Source organism: Notamacropus eugenii, chromosome 5, assembly GCF_028372415.1.
Source record: "Notamacropus eugenii isolate mMacEug1 chromosome 5, mMacEug1.pri_v2, whole genome shotgun sequence".
Classification (NCBI taxonomy): Eukaryota; Metazoa; Chordata; class Mammalia; order Diprotodontia; family Macropodidae; genus Notamacropus; species Notamacropus eugenii.
In genome coordinates this window covers 24,128,580-24,143,211 of record NC_092876.1, presented here as the reverse complement: position 1 = coordinate 24,143,211, position 14,632 = coordinate 24,128,580, and the positions used below count along the sequence as shown (strand labels likewise).

At 46.9% G+C, this 14,632-nt stretch overlaps 1 pseudogene; it reads right to left on the bottom strand.

The window, feature by feature from the left end:
- Positions 1–341: 341 nt before the first annotated feature.
- LOC140507422 (sialic acid-binding Ig-like lectin 14) lies at positions 342–14,040 on the bottom strand (annotated as a pseudogene).
- Between the last annotated feature and the right edge of the window lie 592 nt (positions 14,041–14,632).

The following is a 14,632-nucleotide window of genomic DNA, read 5'->3' as shown; positions in this document are numbered from 1 at the left end:
GTGTAGCCCTGGGTGTTCTGTGTATAGCTGAGAGTGCTGCCCCAGACCTGGAGCCAGGACAGATGGGACTTTGGAGTGCCCTGGGATGCAGGTCCTGGGATAGACACTTCCTTCCTCCATCAATGAGGCCATGCCATATGCCAATTGGTGAACTGGTTTGGTGTTGCATAGAGGGAGAAGAGGAGACCTAGGGGGACCTGAGAATTGTCCTCCAGTCCTGAAAGCTGGTCCTATAGCTGCAAGTTCAGACTTGACTTGCAGGGTCCTTGAGGGCAGAATTGAGGCCATTGAGTGGAAGGGGCAGGAGGCAGGTCTGTGCTGGGTTCAAGGCCAAGAGCCAATCACAGAGATGACTGGGCTGCTTCTGCAACTGTTGGCTAGTCCCTCCCTAGGGGCTTCCTGTGGGAGGAACAGGCCTAGTGTTGGTCACAGCTGGAAGAGCCAGGAGTGTAAGACCAGAGGGTATGGGGGTGAGGGGTGACCCTAGGGACCATTTCTGGGAGGAACAGAGAGGAGAGAGTTGAGGCAGGGAGTGAGGGGAATAGGATACCATGGGCTTGTAGGATAGAGAGCAGACACACTTACCTGGTATAATAAAGCCAGGTGAGGCCATAGGTGAGAAGAAAGCCAGCCCCCATGAGGGTTCCCCGGATCAGTGTGACTACCAGGGGCCAAGAACTGTTCTCCTGGGCAGAGGATGCTATGGGGGAGAGGGCCGAGGGGCTGGTTAGTGGGGGCTTATTGTGTTCCAGGCCTCAGTCCTTCTCCTCCACTCTGCTGACTCACCCTCCCCAAGTTTTCTCTTCTCATACATCCTCTGCCTCAGTGCCTGTCTGCTGAGACAGTTTGATCAGAGTGTGGCCCTGTCCATTCTACAGTTTCTTGGAGCTTCAGGTGATATTGGGTAAAGGGGGAGGAGCAACTCTGCCAAGGACTCAGCAGCTCTCACCCCACAGGTGCTGGCCCTCCTGATCACCACATCCACCACTACACAAACATCTGTACTGCTGGCACCTGGTGGGTGTTTAATAAACACTGGATGACATGACAACAAAAGATGGGTGAGGAGAGGTCTGCCCCCAGAAACTCAAGTCTAAAACTCTGAAGATTCGATCTTGGATGTCCAGGCAATGAAAAAAGTGGTACAGAGCCCTCATAACACCTTCTTGGGGTCTTTGAACCATCTTAGAAAGGGAGAGAGATCCCATAGTCTGGCAAGATCAGAGTCAAACCCTGATTTTAAATCAGGATAAAAGTGCCCTGGGGAGGCCTGAGACAGCAGCAGGCAGAATGGCAGAGTGGCAACCTAGGGCAAGAGACCAGGGTAACTGAGCGAGTGACAACCACTGAGCCCCAGATATCAGCGACAGCCACTCTTGAAACTTTCAGCTCGCATATTAAATGTAAGTCACATACTTGAACTTCAGGAAGCCAGGATGGCAGAGTGATCAGTGAATGCTCTCTCCTCCCCCGCTGATGACCTCAAAAGAGCCACAAAATATTTCCCCAGAAAAATCCTGGATCTGTGAGAACAACCTAGGGAGCAAACAGTCTCATAACACTTGAGGCTAGAAAAATAGCTAAGAGGGATTCCTCCTACTGTGTCAGAGGCGAACTAGAAGGTGAGGGGCCCCAGAGCAGTGGAAACTCACACTAGGATGCAGGTGAGCCTCAGCCCTAGGAGAGGAGCCCCAGGAGGGGTGGAAACTTGCACTAGGATCTAGGTGTGCCTCAGCACTCCAAGGGAAATGGAAAGACAATAGGGCAACTGGGATCATCAAGCCCTGAGCTTGCCTTTGCTTCAGCTCAGCTGAGGAGATCTCTAATGACCAGATGACCCCTCCTCCACACTTAACAAGCTAGCCCCAGGGCTGATCAGGGAAACACAAAACAAAAAGATAAAAAGATACCTGCCTTCAGTTTTTCACATCAGTCAACTCAACACCAAATTCTGCAACTGAAAGAACCAAAAGCCACAACACAAATCACAATCATGAGCAGAAAAAAGCAAAAGAAGGGTGAAAACAAACCATAGAATCTTTCTATGGGGACAAAGACCAAAACACAAATCCCAAAGAGGTCAGTAGTGAGACTGTACTTCCATCTAAAACTTCAGAAGAGACTATGAACTGCTCACAGGCACAAAAAGCTCTCCTGGAACAGCTGAAGAAGGAAATAGAAGAGAAACTGGCCAATGATTTGAAAAGTATGAGAAAAGAATTCCAGGAAGACAACCTCTCTTTAAAAAGGAAAATTGAACAAATGGAAAAGGAAGTTCAAAACTAACTGGAGGATAACAGTGTGGTGGAAATTAGGCATAGACCCATGCCTGATAACCTACACAAGAATAAAGTCCAAATGGGTACATGATTTAGGTATAAAGATTGATACCGTGAATAAACTGGAGGAGCAAGGAATAATGTATTTATCAAATTTATGGAGAAGGGAAGAATTTTTTTTACTAAAGAAGAGACAGAAAGCATTATGAAATGCAAGATGGATAATTTTGATTACATTAAACTGAGAAGTTTTTACACAACCAAACCCAATGCAACCAAAATTCAGAGGGATGTAGTAAATTGGGAAAGAATTTTTACAGCTAAGCTCGGGGATAAAGGCCTCATTTCTAGAATATATAGAGAACTGACTCAAATGTATAACTACACAAATCATTCCCCAATTGATAAATGGTCAAAGGATATGAACAGATAATTTTCAGAGGAAGAAATTAAAGCTATCTATAGTCATGTGAAAAAAATGCTCTAAATCACTATGAATTAGAGAGATGCAAATCAAAACAACTCTGAGGTACCACATCACACCTATGAGATTGGCAAACATGACAGAACAAGAAAATGATAAATGCTGGAGAGGATGTGGGAGAGTTGGAACACTAATTCATTGTTGGTGGAACTGTGAGCTCATCCAACCATTCTGGAGAGCAATTTGGAACTATGCCCAAAGGGCTACAAAAATGTGCATACCCTTTGACCCAGCAATATCGCTACTAGGACTGTATCCCCAAGAGATCATAAAAATGGGAAAGGGTCCCACATGTACCAAAATATTTATAGCAGCACTCTTTGTATTTGCCAAAAAGTGGAAGTCAAGGGGATGCCCATCAATTGGGGAATGGCTGAATAAATTATGGTATATGAATGTAATGGAGTACTATTGTGCCATAAGAAATGATGAACAAGAAGACTTCAGAGAGGCCTGGAAAGACTTACATGATCTGATGCTGAGTGAAAGGAGCAGAAGCAGGAGAACTTTGTGCACAGCAATGACCACAGTGTGCGAGAGTTTTTTCTGGCAGACTTCGAATTTCATAATAATGCAAGAACTTATTAAAACAAAAATCCCAGTGGTGGTTTTCTAAGGCAAAATGCCTTCCACACTCAGAGAAAGAAATATGGAAGTCATTCGCAGAATGTAGCAAATCATGTTTGTGTGTGTGTGTGTGTGTGTGTGTGTGTTTGTGTATCATGTTTTGATTTGTTATATGATTTCTTCCATTTATTTTAGTCTGACTACATAGCATGACTATAGTGAAAATGTACTCAATAGGCAAGTATATGTAGAACCTATAGAGAATTGTATGCTGTTGTGGGGAGGGAGGGGAGTAGTGGGGGGTAGGTGTGGGGGGATAAAATCTTAATTTTATGGCAGTGATTATAAAACATTAAAAAAAATAATAAAATAAAATTAAAAAAAAACTAATTGGAGAAAATAATTCCTTTAAAGGAACAATTGGACATATGGAAAAGGAGATGAAAAGTTAACTGAAGAAAACAGTTTGATAAAAATTAGAATTGGGCAAGTAGAAACTAATGACTCTATGAGACAGCAAGAATCAGTCAAACAAAATCTAAAGAATGAAAAGATAGAAGAAAACAAGATAAAATATCTAATTGGAAAAACAACTGACCTGGAAAATAGATCCAAGAGAGAAAATTTAAGAATTATTTGCCTGCCAGAAAGCCATGATAAGAAAAACAGTCTGGACAATATCTTCCAGGAAACCATCAGGGAAATCTGCCCAGAAGTGCTAGATCCAGAGGGCAAAATAGTCATCGAAAGAATCCACTGTTCACTTCCAGAAAGGGATACTAAACTCAAAACCCCAAGAAATATCATTGCCAAATTCCAAAACTATCAAGTGAAGGAGAAAATACTACAGGCATCCAGAAAGAAACCATTCATATATCTAGGAGCTACAGTCAAGATCACATAGGACCTTGCAGCTTCTACAATAAAAGATCGTAGGAATTGGAATCAGATATTCCGTAAGGCAAAGGAGCTGGGACTACAGCCAAGGATCAACTACCCAGCAAATTTCAGCATAACATTTCAGGTAAGGAGATGGTCATTCAAAGAAGTAAGGGATTTCCAGATCTTCCTGAAAAAAATGCCAGAACTTAATAGAAAATTCAATTTTCAAATGCAGAAGAGAAGTGAATACATGATTAGGGCATCCCCTGTGGAAGGGCATGGCCTCCATTAACTCCAGACCAAGGAGCTGGCCTCCTCTCCCACAACCAATTCTGATTGTAACAATTAACAGTTCTCCTTCTTCTCCACAAGAGTGACATGAATTCTCTATCCAACAGTTGGCTGAAATTGAGCTAAATTTTAGTTCTGGCATTCCTCCCTCTGGCCAGGTTAGAATGAGAGCAAACCAACGCAGATTTGCTTGTCAGGGCCTGGTCTTGGTGAAACACATCAACTCTTTGGAATCACAGTTTTCCTTTCTCACTGTTCACCAACCATACCTTTTATAGTCCACCCTCAGACTTTCCAAAAATTGAAGTGAACTTCATTACCCTGTGCTTTGTATGGCCTTTTCTCTTTCTCTTTAAAAAAAAATCAGGACATTGGTCTATCTCCTGTCTTACATAGTCCATGGCCTTTGAAATGTATGGAGAGAGGTTCACCAATATTTGTCCATTCTTTAGTGACCGACTTCTTCTGGGCCTGGTGTTAATTCACATGTTGGAACATGTATCTCACCTCAGAGCTTGATCCCAAATTCCCCTAGACAAGGTTAGTGGATTAGGGGAACACTGAAAACAAAGCATTCTGGGATTCCAGCAGACTTTGTGGCAATTCACATTCTGCTGTCTCCTTGGGCAAAACAGAGAGAGATGAAGGCTAGTGTGTTTCAAACCCCAGTCTCCTGGCTCAGACTCCTGACTCCTGTATAAGGTTCTTCCCAGGATGTCTCCCTGGCCTCAGTGGGCAGGCCCTGACACACCACAGCCTCAGCTGGCCTCCACTTGCTCCATGAATCCGATCCCTCACAGCTCTCCCCTCCTCCATGTACCCCAGCCCTCTCACCTGGCAGCAGACAGACACTGAGACTATCCTCCCTGTGCTGAGTCCTCACCTCACAGTAGGGAGTGAGTTTGTGGCTGGGCTCCACCTTAACCCTCAGGCTGCTGGAGACCCCCCAGACTTGGTAGAAAACTCTCAGAAACCTTCACTGCTGCTATTTCCCTCCAACAGCTTCCTCTCTAATCACCAGTACAAGTATGGCACTGATGCTGTTTGGACAGAACTGGTTTGTGGTGAACATGGATGGTGGCCTTGCTGGATCCACTGTTCTCAGGACCCTCTGCCTCAGCTCCCTCCCTCTCCTCCCTCAGAAATCACCAGCTGGAAGAACAGGGTGTGGGTTCCCTGGGGGTTCTTCCCCTCACAGCAGGGATGTTGGGGACCCTATACACTTTCACACTCAAGCTGCTGCTGGCCTAGGGCCCAGATCCGGTTAATATCACTTGGAAGGTGTTGCTGCTACTACTGCTCTCCACAGTCTTCCCCACTACCCACCAGTGCAAGGAAGGGGCTGGCTCTGCTGAGACAGAACAGGTATAGAACAAACCTCCTTGTCCCAGGAGCAAGAAGGGCTGATAATCCTTGGGGCATTTGTGGGACGATACAGGAGCCCCCCCCCCTTAGTGGGTGACCCTCTCCTTTCCCCACCAGGACCCATGCACCCCATGGTGCCCACACTCTTCACACTCACACTGCACAGAGACCCTCAGGGAGCCATGTAGGGAGCCCAGAGGATGCTGAGCCAGGCACATGTAATACCCTCCATCTGCTGGGCCCAGGTTGGTCAGATCCAGGTGCAGGACTCCATCCTCTGAGGGCTGGGAAGAGGCCAGGGTTTGGTCCCCCAGGATCCAGCTCAGTGTAGCTGGGGGATTGCTGTTGGCAGCACAGAGCAGGTGAAGGGACTCTCCCTCCTGCACCACAAGAGCTGAGCTGTTTCTTGGGACAAAAACTGAAAAAGATCAGGAGGGGCCAGGAGTGAAAACCTGGAGGGATCTCAGAGACCTCCTTCATTGTACCCAGCACACACCTGGGAGATAGAAAGCAGGTGTGACTTCCCCAAGATCCCACGAGGGAAGGGCAAGTGGAAGAGGACAGGACCCCAGGCAGGAAGGGAAACCCCAGACCCAGCCCAGGCTGGGCCTTCTCCCTGCCCTGCATCTTCCCTGGCTGCTCCCCAGAGCCAGACCATGGAGGCCTCCCCTGCCTCTCCTGCTGCCAGGGCACACTCAGCCCAAGGCATATTCCCTGCCTTTCCTTTGTGTCTGATTTTAGTTGATCTTCTTTTCTTTCTTTCCTTCCTTCTTTCCTTTCTTTTTTCCATCTTCCCCTCCTTTCTTCCTTCCTTCTTTCTTTTCTTCCATCTTTGTTTTCTTATTTCTTCATTTCTTTCTCTATTCCTTCCTTTAATCATTTCTCTCTTAAGTCTTTCATTCATTCTTTCTTGTTTTTTCTTCTTGACTTTCTTTCTTTTTTCCCTGTTCTTTTTCCAATCTTACTTTTCTTCCTTTTTTCTTCCTCATTTCTTTTTGTATTTCTTTCTCTCTTCCTTTGTTTTATTCTCTCTATATTTCTGTCTCTGTTTTGGTTTCTATCTCTGTCTCTCTCTCTTTTTTTTGTCTCTGTCTGCCTATCTCTTTCTCTTTCACTTTTCCAGTTATTTGAAAAATAATGTAAAAGACAGAAACAATGAAACAAGGTCTCAGAAGCCTGAAATGTCTGCACAGTGAACCTGGAAATCTTACATTCTAGGAGTCCACTGTAATCAATTCTAGATTCCAGTTTCCCACAGCCAGCAGCCCTGGGGCCTCCAGGCACACACTACACCTGACCAGATTGAATGCCCAAGGCTCAGTCTGGATGGCCAGACTCTTGTCCCCCACTGACATTAAGTGCTTGACTCATCCCCCATAGACTCCTCCTACACAAGCCCCTCTAACTGATAGATCAGCCCTGAAATCAACATCAGTGCCCCAGGGAGCCATGCCTCTCCCTTTGGCCTGGACTGTAGAGAGACAGGGCAGCTTCCTTAACAGAGAAACCTTGATAAGTTCAGTGGACAGAGCATTGCCCTGGGAACTGGACCCCAAGGTTGGCTTTGTCCCTCTCAGCCCAAGACTGGTGAAGTGCAGAGGTCACCACAATCAGACTCTACATTTAGAGTTTACACCTCTAAGGTGCTGGGGACCTGTGTGAACTAGGTCAGGCCCTACTCATAGCTCTAAGCCTCAGTTTTATCATCTGGAAAGTGAGGATATGAACTCTCCCACTTCCATCACATGGGATAGTTGGGAGGAAAATGGTTTCTAACCCTTACAATCATGAGTAAATAGTAGATGGCATAATCCCAACAGGAGGATTAACCCAGACCAAAGAGAATCTGGGACTGCAGAACTGAGAGTTCCTGTCTCTCCTGTCTCTCTCATCTCCCTGACATCCACACCCACCCTCAGGATTGTGTTTGTCCTTCAGGTGCCGAAGAAGACCATGCCATCAGAGAAATGATGACATGACTTGCACTTGACTCTTTTGAGTGAGTGAGGGCTGTGCAGGTCACCAGCCTCACTTCTCCTCCAGAGTCATCTGAATCCAGTGACCAGATATTCATCAGGATGACTGGAGATGACTCAGGATGCACTGGGAGCCCTTGGGCCCTTTAGGCCAATGTCTTTGCAGGTACTCATTTATGGTGAGGCAAAGCCCATTCATTGAATAGGACTATTTAAGAAGTAGCCAGGGCATGGCCCCTTTAACGAGGCCAAGAAAAAGAAAAACATCAGGCTGGGAGGGAAACTGCAACAGTTACTACTGATAACCCCTCTAAAGCCAGGAGGGTGAAGGGGAGCCCTTGGGCAGGGGCCCATTGGTGCCCAGCTTCAGAGTGAAGTAGGTTTAAGGTTTTGAGAAAGGAAAAGGCAGGAAAGGAGAGGAGAAGAGAGAGGAGGAGAGGGGAGGAAAAAGGAGGGGAGGAGAGGATGGGGGGGGGGAGAGGAGGGGAGGGGAGTGAATGGAATGAAGCTAATAAAGACTTCTCAGTTTTAACAAAAGGCTTTTAGTAGTTGTTAGGCCTAAGTTTTGGTTTCCTGGAAATCATGTGACTTTTGGGAATATGAAACTTAAGCTACACCCCTTGGGTTGCCATATCAACATCCACATCAACATAATGCCTATTGGTTATTCACAGTCTGTCATGTTTAGATTGTGAGTCTACCTTCCAACCAATGGGAGTAAAAGGCCAGCAGCGGGGTGGGATCTGCATTGGGTCTATATAATGTTTATTTTTACCTTTTGTAATTGCCTCACTCTCCTGATTACTTATCAAAGAGGAGATGCCCTTTCTCGTGAGAGTGTAATAAAATCTTGCTGCTTTGCTTCTACCTTGAAAAGTCTCTGATTTTTATTTGAGTTGGTGGTCTCAGACCCACATACTTCCTTTGGAGAGGAGAAGGAAGGGGAGGGGGAGGAAGACAGAAGAGGAGGAGCTGAGTTACCTAGCTAGCTGGGTCTCCATTCAGCCAGCTGCACTCTCAGAGTAGAAGCTGAAATCCCAGGGTCCCCTCCCTGGCTGCCCCCAGTGGCTCTTCCCATACCTGTTGCCCTATTGTCCTGGGCCATGGTGATGGTCACATTCAGCACAGCATCTGCAACAGAAGGACCAGGCAGGCATAGGGGTGAGGCTCTCTGCCCAGCCCAGTATCAGTCAGGGAAGAGATTAAATTCTGTAATCACAGAACATCAGAGTGGAGGGAGCTCAAAGAACATCTAGGTTAAGCCTACTTGACTGACATTGGCACATGAAACCACAGAGACTGAAAGAGAGAAAAAACAGGAAATCCCAGGCTGTGTCTCTGCTGGGAGGCAGCTTTCCCTACCCTGCACAGGAAAAAGACATCTGGTTTCCCAGGGTTTGGCCAGAATCCTGATTTTTTTAATGCACCCCTCCCTTACACCCTCATTTGGGGAATGCACGCCTCCTGTCTCAGTACTCACAGGACACATTGAGTCGAATGGTTCTCTTTGTGCTCAAATGGCCTCCAGGAAGGGTCACCTGACAGGTGAGCTTGGTGCCATGATGCTGGGGTCCGGGAATGAAGGAGACCTCTGAGGAGGGGAATGCCCCACAGTTCTGTGCCTTGGAGGAGAGGTCAGCCCCCATCCAGGAAAATGTGAAGGATCTGTTTTCCCCACAGGCCCAAGGAAATGTACATTTCAGAGTTACTGGGTTCCCTGATTCTAGAACCTCTGGAATAGTGATGTCTGGTTTCTGCATCAAGTCTGGAGAGAAGAGAGACAGTGAGTCATGGGCTGGGGAGGGGACTGAAGCCTCAAGTGTCCTTCCAAATGCTGGTATATACCCCATCCCTGCTGTGTTCCATGCATTATACAGGGTCATTCAGGCCTTACTCCCTTAACAGTCTTCTGGACATCCCCTGTTATCCTCAGGACTTCAGTCACTCATCAAGTATAAATCAAGAGGAATTTGTACTAAAGGAAATAGAGAATAAGTCCTTCATTTTACATAAAGGGAAACTGAGTCACTGGGAGAAAAGGAAAAATTATAGGTCAAAATACCCCAAAGACAGTCAATTAGAAATCTGGGATCTGCATCTCCTTCCTTTGGCAGCCGTTCCAGAGTTCTTTCAAGCACAACCATGGCTCCTTTCAGCCTTATCTGGGGTCCTGGTTCCTCCCAAAGAGGATTCCAACATATTCCCTCCCCTTTGTAGCTCTGGAGCTTTAAACAGGGCCTTCATACCCTTCCCTGAGTATGCCCTCCCTCTGAGTGAGTTGCCCATGTTCCTTCTATGTTTTCTCACCCATCCTACATGGAACATCAAGATCTCCAAGGCCAGCCCTTTCCTCAGACATCATTCCTGAGACCCTCCTAGGAGAGGAGCAGCCTACCTATGACATTGATGTAAAGTAGCTGATTTGGGTAACTGTATCTATTAGATCCATCGTCAAGACGGAAGAAGTATATCCCCGTGTCTGAGAACTGGGCGTCTGTGATGCTCAGAGAGCAATTGTTCATTCTGGGATCCCCAAGGAGATGAAATCTCCTCTGGACTCCATATTCCACCCACTGAGACGGGTCATTGGTGGCCACAGGATTGTCTTTAATAACGTCAGAACCTTCTCTGAACCAGTAGCCATAAATGCGGTTGTTGTAATTGATAGAGAGTCCATAGGTGTTGAAGGTGCAGGGAACATGAGCACACATTCCCTCCTGCACTGTCACTGAGGGCTGCACCACCACTATCGCAGACAGGGACCCTGAGGGCAGACAGAGGCCTTGTCAGCATCTCCACCTCTTCTCACCCCTCAGACCAGCCTCCCTCTGCCCCAGACCTACTCACCCTCCCAGAGCAGGGGCAGCAGCAGCAGCAGCAGCAGCATGGATGAGACAGGAGAGAGCCAGGCTCCACTGGGGCCCTGTGTCACTCTGTGAACACTATGGCTCCCTGTCAGGGCCACAGCAAAGAGGAAGATGAAACAGAAAGTCCTTGTGTGGAGAGAGAGGGAGGACCTTCCTCAGGAGAGGAACACCTGTCCTCTCCCCATGTGGGCTCCTGGCCTCTTTAGCTGAGCTCAGTGGGGATGGGCCTCCTGTCCTGGGCCAGCTGCAGGGACAGTCAGGACTGAGGTGCTGGGGGAGGACAGATCTGCTGCCCAGGCTGGGGCTGTGGGTCTTGTATGGACCAGCTTGTCTGTGTGGCTGATGGGGGCAGTGACCAGAGCCTGGCCCAGAGCTGGTGCTGACCATCCAGCACTGCTGCCCCTGTCCTGTGCAAGCTGAGCTGGGATCAGGAAGACCTGAGCTGAAATCCTGCCTGAGACATTTCCTGTCAGTCTTTCCTCTGTCTGAGGCTCAGTTTTCTCATCTGGACAGTGGGGTCAGTAACAGCCCCTCCCCCTCAGCTTGTTGTGAGGTTCAAATGTGAGATTTGCCAAGTGTTTCACAGACCATGAATCACTGCAGAAATACTGGGGATATTATTATTTCATTACTTTCCTTTAAGACCTCTCTAATGAAGCTACATGAGCCAATGGTCTGCTTTTTGGTTTGACATTCCATCTCCCATCTCCGGGCCTTTGCCCTAGGTGTACTTGATGCCTGGAAGGCTTTCATTCCTCATTTTCTTTTTCCTGGCTTGAACCACACCTCAGCTCCAATACCTCCTCTTCCTGATTCCTCTTTCCATATATTTTCTTCTACTCTCCTTCTCTGTTCTAAATACTTGGTTGTTGACTTGGTGTCCTTCCCATGAGAATGAACATTCCTGGTGGATTTGGGCTGGATTTGTCTTTCTTGGTACTGTCAGTGCCCACAATGCCTGACACATAGTAAGCACTTAATAAACGCTGGGTGACTCTTGACTGGCTGCCGATTCTTTCTATTTGGATTCTTGTGACCTTTGCCCTCAGCGTTCCTCTGGATTCCCCTTTCCCATGCTGCCTCAGTTCATAAAGATCTCCCTATGTTTCTCTGTATTCCACACTAGTGCCATTTTTCAGGATTCTCATCCCATGTAATTTAGACAGTTTCCCTGCACCTTTGCCTCGCCATTGTTCCTTTTCTTGTGTTGGTGACAGTATTCGAGCCACTGTGATTTTTGTTATAGATGTTCTGGTTGCTATGGAACCTTTCTGTCTTGTCTTTGATCTCCTTGGGATTCAATCCCAGTAAAAATAATTGTCAGCTCATTGATGCAGGTCAGATCCTGTTCTCCAAGGTTTCAGCTACAAATCCTGCAACGACTCATGAAAGGCCTCCTCTGTGCCAGGCACCATGCAGAGCACTGTTGATGCAGAGACAAGGGAGATGTGCCTGCTCTCAGGGAGCTTAGTGTCAGCTCAGGGCAGGGAGAGAATAAGCTCCTGCAGAGCCTGGTGAAAAGCTCTTCTGGGCTCCCTCTTCCAGCTCTCACTGATCAGATTGACAGTTGAGGGTGGGTGAGGAGGACTGGAACACTCCCCCTGGGCTCTCCCTCTGGTGCCCTTTCTACCCTGTGCTATAGGGACCAAAGTCAGCCTCCTCCAGGCCCTCACAAGTTTGGAGTCTTCCAGTCCTGGGCTGCCCTGTCGGTGCAGCTTATCCCTCCCTCTGATCTTTCACTCAGTGCCATGATGATTCCCTTATGAGCAACATCACCTTTATCCAACGAATGAATGTCCTAAAATGCTTTCAAATTGATTGAAGACTTCTCCATACATTATGGGGAGTTTAGAGAAAAAAAATCCCTTAATATCTGCTTCACTCTGGTATTCATTGATTGATTCACTTCTAGCGTCTGGGGATCCTCTTAATAATGGGTAAGAGGGTGAACCCCATCCCTCCACAACATATATACACATTAATATGGAAATCTGAGGCCACCTCAGAAACCCTAAGATGGAGACATCCATATGGAGATGACATCTCAGGTCATCTAGACACGCTGCAATGTTCTCTTACGCTACCTATAACTATTGAAATGCATGTTTTAGACCATGAACGTATATGTTGGTATGTATATGTGTATGTGTATATCTATTCATCTAATTATAAAATTTTGTACTATGTCTGCAAGCACAATGTTGTTATCTTAGTTTTTTTTCTCTTTGGGTGATCAAATTTTATTGGATTCAACCAGGTAAACAGTTCCTAGAGACACACATCTATGTGAGATGAGGGAATACTCTAACTGGTCGTTCAATTCTCTCCTTTTGTATTTTATATGAAGATATCATTCCCAATTATACGTTTGGGGATTGCTTACTGCAAAACCCATTTTTCTATCTCTTTATTTTGAATATGTATACGTATGTCTAAATGTATTTCTGTATGTGTATGAGTAGCTAAAACCCATGCATCCAACACCCCATTAGCTTCACTCACCTGAAAGCCTTAGGGCCCTCCCTCCTGTCTCACTAATGTGGCCATCCCTGCATGCCTGCCATGAATATTTACAGCCCTATCTCTGCTACCCAGGCATCTACTGCCATCACCAGGCCCTGAAGGACTCTCCTGTCTGAGTTCTTGTTTTTTTACAGAGAGAACTCAAGTGTGTCCTTGCAGCCAGGAGCCTTGTGACTATCCCTTCAGTATATCCTACCCTGACTCTCATACCTCACCTGGGATTCCCATCACTCCCAGACACTGGCTAAGATACTTCCACTTTCTACAGGGACACAGCCTTTTATATGAATAACGGTACATCAGACCCCTCCCCTTCTCCACCCAGAACCAGTAATTCCCATGATCCTGCTTCTGGACCCTGGTAATGCTCAGACAGCAGTTGTCCTTCTGTAGGTCTCCAATGAGGTAGAAAAATCTCCAGGCCCAGGGCTGGACATTCCTCTGGGAGTCATTGTGGTCACCACAGTATCCTAGTCTGCCACCTGGAACCAGTGTCCATGGGCTGTCTTGTTATTCCTTTATTGTTGGCAGGAGTGGAAGGAGCAGGGGATGGAAATGCAGCCCCTCCTGCATGGTCACTCTCTCCTGGACATCAACCCCAACCTCTGGACCATTTTTAAAAGAGGAGACCATATGGATCTGAAAGGGGGAGACATACAGACAAAGTCAGCCTTCGATTCCCACACCTCCTTCATATTCTCCTATCTTTCCAAGGCCTTCTCACCTCCACTCAGAAACCCTCAGCTCTTCTTCTGGCCTCACTCACCCTCCCAGAGCTGGGACAGTAGCAGCAACAGCAAGTCCATGGTAAGATGGAGGGGCCCCAGGAGTCCAAATCTATGTCCTGGGGTCAGTCTTGGAGGTGAATACCTAGCCATGTGGGTGGAAAGAACCCTGGGAAAGAGGAAGAGGGAGGGAAAGGAGTAGAGAGAGGAGTTCTCAGGAGCAGTCAGTTGGATCCCACCAGCCCTTCCTTCCCACTGAGACCCAGAGCAGGGGCCTCAGAGGGAACTCCAGCCTCTTATAAGTTTAACTAATTATGTGAGAGGTGGACTTAGGCTGTAGGGAGTGAGGGACATGTACAGGGTGCAGTTCCTCTTCCCTGGTCCTTGTGGTCAGTGATCTGCTGACCTTCTGACTGAGCAATTCTTTCTCTAGTGTCCTTTGATACCATCTTAGGACAAGAAGATCTTTTCCTGTCCCAATGCTGGGTCTCCATGACCCTATTCCTGTCCCTCCATGATGTCCCAACTAGGCTATCCACTTCCTTGATTGGGCCCATGAGGCTCAAGGAAGAAAAACATGTTTTAATGCCGGATTTTCATGGAAATTTATCTGAGTCCAAGGCAATATGCTGTCAATGTAAATAAACCAATCGCTCGATATTTCAGTGTTCAA